This window comes from Xenopus laevis, chromosome 1L (assembly GCF_017654675.1).
Source record: "Xenopus laevis strain J_2021 chromosome 1L, Xenopus_laevis_v10.1, whole genome shotgun sequence".
NCBI classification, from domain to species: domain Eukaryota; kingdom Metazoa; phylum Chordata; class Amphibia; order Anura; family Pipidae; genus Xenopus; species Xenopus laevis.
The window spans coordinates 192567240-192574376 of record NC_054371.1 but is presented as its reverse complement, the minus strand read 5'-3'; positions in this window follow the sequence as shown (position 1 = coordinate 192574376).

Genomic DNA, 7137 nt, shown 5'->3' with positions numbered 1-7137 from the left:
CCGAGTGTTTTTATACAGGTCATGGAACTCCGAGGTAACTTATAATATCCTCATATTTTACAACTGGGGGTACTTTATTTATTATAATACACAAATTTTAGTGAGTCATGTGACAGAAATTACATCACTACTCACCGTTTATAACTGATGACATCACTACTCACCGTTTATAAGGATATAATTTACAAGATATTCACGGCTTTTGTGTATTATAATGAGTTATAGAAAAAAAGTCTGGTTATAGGTAAAAAGCTTTTTTACAAGCAGAAGTTATTTTGCACAGCACCAGGGAAATGCATTCACTTTTTGCAATAATAATAGTGTTCCCTGGAGTTCCAGTATGAAAGCAGTAAGACTTACTAACCAGAAGTACCTTGTTTGTGATAATGTACAAGCCACTTAAACTTTAGCCTATCCTAGCTGGATAAAGCTCATCACGTATCTCCTCAGTTTCAAGCACACATATGTTCCACTTGTTTATTCTCCATACAATACTGTAATTATGATAAGTGGATCTATCAGCAGCTTCTCAAAGTGGTTTCGACGTGACCATCATCTCGATCAGATGATTACAATGATGCTAAATCTAACTGTACTTACATTTTAATCCTGTTGAAAGGTTTTATTTTAGATTAGGTATTATAATTATTTATATAGTGCCATCGTTCCCCATAGTGCTTTACAGAGTAAAGGGATACAAAAACAAGGTTTACATATACAGACAAATATTTCACCAGAACTGACTTACAGTTACAATTGGATATTTCTGGTAAAAAATTGGAGGACCCTACTCATACGAGCTTACATTCTACATTTTACATTCTAAGGGGCAAATTCACTAAGGGCGAATGTCCACCAGTGAATGCTCCACCACTCTACGTGGTTACCACTATGCTAATTCACTAAAATGCGAAGTTGTGTCTCAGCATCCGAGCGCTTGCGAAGTTTCGCTAGCGTTAATTCATCAGCGTTAGATCAATTTGAATAGGGCAGGTACATATAGATTGTATAGACGTCTTTATTGGTGCAAATGCTTAAAGTGGCCACTTATTATTACAAATGTCCAAGGAAGCTAAATAAAGACAAAAGAGATCCTCTAATGCCCTAGACTTGAGCCCACCCTAAAACAAATGTGGCAACCCCCTCAAATGGTTGGAAACAAATGTTAACACAAAAGTCTTTAATAGTTAGGACTTTTGAAGGCAATCCCGCTTTAATAAATTAAAAAACACCCGCGTTTTTTTTTTTTACAACTTATATGATATTACAGCATACAGGATATGATGTCACTGACATGAGATTGAGGAGGATGTAGCTTCGTTTTATCAGTTCGACTGGTCTGCGGTGGAGAAGGAAACTCTGATGAAAGAGGTAACCTTCTGTAAAATTCGCACTTCAGTAAATTTGCAGAGTAACGTTCATTTGAAAATTTAACGAAAATTCAACTGGCGATAAGGTGCAAAACGACGCTAGCGACGGCCTCTTTCGTTAGCAAATTGTCCTCTACACCTTTTAGTAAATTGCCAATGTCCCTGCAGATTAGATTTCTGGCGAAATTTCCCTAGCGACAGCCACTTTACCCTTTAGTAAATCTGGCCCTAAGATGGAACGGAAGTGAGACATACGGTGGGATTTACCAGTGTGACAACTTCTGTTGGTTAGGATAGTAATGGTAAGTGCAGAGTGAGAGATGAATATTGGTTGCTCAATTGTGTATAAACAGAGAGTGGGGAATGCACTGAATCCCCGATTCGGTTCAGAATTAGGCCAAATCCTAGCTTTTTTCAGCAGGATTCAGCCGAACCCAAGATCTGGCGAGAACTGGATCTGAACGCACATTGGTTATTTTCACCTGAGGTCAGGGGCAACCACTCTGCTGCCCTGAAGCGACTTTCCTACTGCCCCCTCTCCCCACCAAACTCACTTTTTCAGTGCCAGAAGGGGTCCATATTGCTAATGCAGAGAGTGCCAATCGGTACAAGGAGCTGATTTTTTTAGGGCACTGCCATCTGAGGCCCTTGCATTTGGTGTGCTTTGTAAGCAAGTACAAGAATCTTAAATTAAATCCTGTATATGAGTAACCAGTGCAGGCAAATTTGACTCCTAGGCAACAAATTTGAGAAACGGAGGTAACCAGTTTTCCATCAGTTGTAAATTAAAGAGGTTGTTCACCTTCAAACAACTAGTTGGTTTCAGATAGATCACCAGAAATAACAACTTTTTCCAATGACTTTCTATTTTCTATGTGTGACGGTTTTTCTAATATTGAAGTGTAAAGTGTCATTTCTCTCCTTCTGAAGCAGCTCTGGGAGGGGGGGTCGCCGATCCTGTAAACTGTTCTAAATGGATAAATTTAGTTGATACATTTCTTATCTTTGTCCCTGCTGAGCAGAATCTCTGGGTTTCATTACAGGCAGCTGTTAGAATTGATACAATTGTTGCTTATACTCCAGAGATGCTGCTGAGAAATGGTAATAGTAACAGTTCAGAGTCTGCACCCGAATTACTGAGCTGCCAGACTCAAACACCAGAGACACAAATATTCACCTTTAAACTTAGATTTTGGAAAAAACATACAAAATAAATAATGGAAAGTAATTGAAAAAAAGTCTTTATTTCTGGGGAACAATCTAAAAACAACTGAATTGAAAAAAGTGTTGGAAGGTGAACAACCCCTTTAACACTGACATAATATTTTACTCGAAGAAATACTCAATTTTTTCAGCCTTAAATGTTTTATGTTACACTAGAAAAAGCATGTTTACTGTATTTGGTGTGAATGAAACCAAACGCCACTTTTATACATGCAGTTCAGGTATGGAATCTCCTATCCAGAATCCTGTCATCTAGAAACTATGGAATGCATTTATTGCCACTGGCTCTCACTACAGAATGACTTTCTGAAAGTATGTCTATTCTATTCTATGTCTATTTAATGACAGGTTTGAGATGTTATGTTGTTATAAGCTGCAAATAAATATTCAAAATAGTTTTCCACCTATAACCCAACTCAATTATAAACCTAAAAAATAGAAACCCATTCAAAGTAAGCAATTTATGAAGGATTTGTGCTCTGCTGAATTCAGTGTGAAGTGATTCATTTACAGTTATTCAGAATACTAGACATTTTCTTTTCAAACGCATTAAGTTTGTAGAGGCCGAGTGTACTGCTGGTTTGTGCATAAATAATTGCTCAGGTGTTAGAACGTGGTTAATGAATAGTGATTACTTACAAGGGATTAATCCCACACACTTCGGACTTTGTACTTCCATACCAGCATGAGCAAAGCTTTATTACAATTATTCAAGTGGGAAGTCAGAATATGTAGAAACCTTGATTAAGGTCAAGGTTTCTACTATTGACAGTTCAGTGAGAGAGAGATTGTGTGTAAGACGCTTGCGGAAAAATGGTTAATGCGTTAAAAAAAAGTACAGTAAAGTTAAAGTGCTGGCCTGGACTCTGCAGCATACACCTTGTGCCGGACTCGGGAAGATGTGCTGTCTGAATGAGCACACGCTTGCACCCTTAATGCTCTTGAACTTCTTTCCCTGGTCATGGCAAATTACTCCAATTTATCCATGCCAGACTTATGTGTATGCTGAAGGAAAACTATACCCTCAGTGTCAGGCTTACCGTCTGATCCAACGAAGAAGGAGCAGGAACTTGTAGAACACGAACCCACAAGCGCCTCGCACAACACTAACCCACCTGGAGTGGAACAGGGAGAAGTGAAGTGACGAGTAGCCAATGAGACTAACCAAAGCGAAGTACAGAGGGTTCAGGCAGAAGCGAAGTCAGGCAGGCCGAGGTCGGGGCAGGCAGCGAAGAATCGTAAACGTAGTCAGGCAAGAAGATTGGGGCAGGCGGCAATAAGACAATCCGGGAACAAGCTGAGGTCAAACACAGAAGATCAGTAGAATACAATGCTAGGGTTTCAGTCAAACAACCTAATAACCAGGCAAAGAGTCACAGTACAGGTTAGGATTAAATAGAGCTTATTTGGCGCCAAACTGGCGTCCTCACGCTGGCGTCGCACAGCTGACGTCAGTGCGTCCGTCATTGGCGTCCGTCGCTGACGCCCTTGCGTCGGCGACCGTCGCCAGCGCCTTCGCGCATCGGTTCCCCGATGAGCGCGCCTGCGCCTGCGCTGGAAGGAACGCGGAAGCGGATCCTTACACTCAGAATGAATACTTACCCAACAGATAATCTTTTTATATCAAATTAAATGGCCTATTAAAGAATCTTTCCAAACTGGGATATAGATATATCAGTAAATATTGCTCTTTTCCCTTAAGCCACCATTTTGAAATGGACTGTGTGCTCCCTCAGAGATCACCTAACCAGAAACACTGCTGCTTAGTGATGAGTTGGTCAAGAAAAGCTCGACCCTCACCTGACCCAAACTTGATCTGAACCCAACTCAAAGCAGCACCCAACTCCCCCCTCCATTTATAGACCTGCCCAATCGATGATGTCACAAAAGGGGCAGGGAGGAGCAGGCACACGGCTATAAAACCGGAAGTTGAAAGCCAGCATTTAAGGTCGTATAACAGGGAGAAGTGTGGGAGTAAAAGAGAGAACTTTGTCTATTAATTGGCTCGTGTTAGTTTGTTTGTGTGCACCATGAATTTTATGATCCTGGGGGTGGCCCCTAGTACTTAAAATGCCAATTTTATATTTAGGATTACCCAATGGCACATACTACTAAAAATACATATTTTTATGAAAAGGGTTTATGTAGATAAAGCAGGGTTCAGCATATGAGCTGTTTTATGCAATATATTTTTAAAGAGACCTACATTGTTCGGGGGTATAGTTTTCCTTTAAGTACATCATGGCATAATGGTCATGCCAGGATAACGCTGTATTAAAGAATAAGAAAAGGCAAATTCGAATAGTCGAATGATTTTTACTTCGAATCCTTCGATTCGAAGTCGTAGTCGAAGGTCGAAGTAGCCCATTCGATGGTCGAAGTAGCCCAAAAAAACCTTCGAAATTCGAAGTTTTTTTACTTCGAATCCTTCACTCGAATTTAGTGAATCAGCCCCTACGTGTTTTTGCGGTTGCCATACCTGCTGGAAGTATATGTAAAGTACAAACAGTGCAACATACAGACTGCAAACTTCAGATTTACCAAAATTTTATTGAAGGTATAAATTAAATAATCGGCTATTAACTCAGCAGATATCATAAGAAACTCTATTTTGAAAGGGCAAGGTGACTTAATCCTTACGTCTTCAGTCTACTTCATATTATTAACTCTTCAGGCTTTTACGACATACTCCCTTTAGATCTTTTCCCCAATTTCTTAAAATAAGTAAGTCAATCTGACTGTTACCCACTTCCAAAGAGTACAAAGTTCAAGTCTATAGGTGTTTATGCATGGTATGTACAGTTCAGCCCAAAACCTGCAGGACCTACATGTTTATCCACCATGGGTCCTGCAGGTTTGGAAGGTGATTTCTGGTCTGCACTGGAATTAGCCAGAAAATCCGACTATTTCGGACTTCCTGGACAAAAATCCAGGCTTTTCATCCTGAAGAAAATCGAGCAATTCCGGAAAAAGATTGTACATTTAGGATTTTCGCTCAATTTATTTGTGTTTGTCCCTGATCTGATTAAATTTTGATTATTTTTTTACTAATAAATAAGGTCCAATCGTGGATTCTAGTTTGGTTGGACTTTTTACATTAAAATAATTTAGAAAAATTCAAACCTTGATAGATAAGGCCCTTAGGGGTATATTTATCAAAAAGTTAAGTTAGAGATGGCCACAGTCCTTTACAGTGAAATTCAGCCACTCTCCGTTCATTTCTATGGGATTTTGAAAGGCGTATTTATCAATGCATGAACTTTCACTTTCACCCATTGATAAATACTCTTTTAAAAATTCCCATAGAAGTGAATGGAGAGTGACGGAATTTCACTCTAGAGGACTGTGGCCATCTCTAACTTCACTCTATAAATATACCCCTTATTGCTCATGGCCTTTAAGCAATGTGGGTTTTATGCTGCAGATGTATCGAACTTGTGTGTATGCGATATGCATTGGATGACATGGAATTGCTTTATAACCTGATAAATAAAAAATATATATAAAAAAATATATATATATATATATATATATATATATATATATTTAGTTATATATTTATATGTATGTTTATATAATGATTTGATGACCCAGGGACAATATGGTCTTTGGCCCAACAAATCAAGTAAAGTGACAGCAAGTGCCCAGCTTTCGGCTTTACTTTTCCCAGCTATGGTCAGACCCATCCAAATGCTAAATTAACCCTTAAGGCACTTTCTGAAAACTAGAGAACGTTATTTCAAATCCAACACAGGGTAACCATGCATGTTATGAATATGACAAATATTGTTTTCCATAAGAGCACGTGGTTGATTCAATACAGTGTAGGCTGGTGGGAAGTGAAGCATGCTGATATTCCATTCCAAGCATTTCTGTGTTCCTGTAAGTGAGTGCATTAAATTGTTGCTGTTTAGAAGAAAGTGAGTGTTACCAGCTACCTTTCAATTTTTACCCTTATGCATAATGGATTTCATTGTCAGCCAACTCTAGGCTCTGTGTGTGTGTGGAAATCAATGTACAATGACCACTTCAAACTAATCATTATAGCGACTTGACACTCATTAAGAGCTATTAAAGCCAAGGCTCCCTTGGAGCAGAAATGTTTTCAAATAAAGTGCTTTACATCAGATTACAAATATTTTCCTGCAGCTTTTCAGATAAAGTAACCAAATATCCACTTGAAAATGCATTTCCATCACAGATTGTTTGTCCATGTGTAAAGTAACATTTGTGCTTTTCTAAAACAATGCAACTGAGTGCTTTTTTTCTCTTTTTAAATTCTCACTGTCAGGTTAAAAGAGAGCTAAAGACTAAAAAATGAATGACTCTAAATTCTGTATTTCATATACTGAATTTACTGTACCAGTAGAGATATTTAGCAGTATAGTATGGGACTTGCTTGGGACTTGGGATTTTCCGTAGTTTGGATCTTCATGCCTTAAGCTGGCCATAGACGCAAAGATCTGATCGTACGAATCGAGGATTCGTACGATTTTCGGACCGTGTGTGGAGAGTCCCGACATTTTTCGTCCGGCGGAGATTG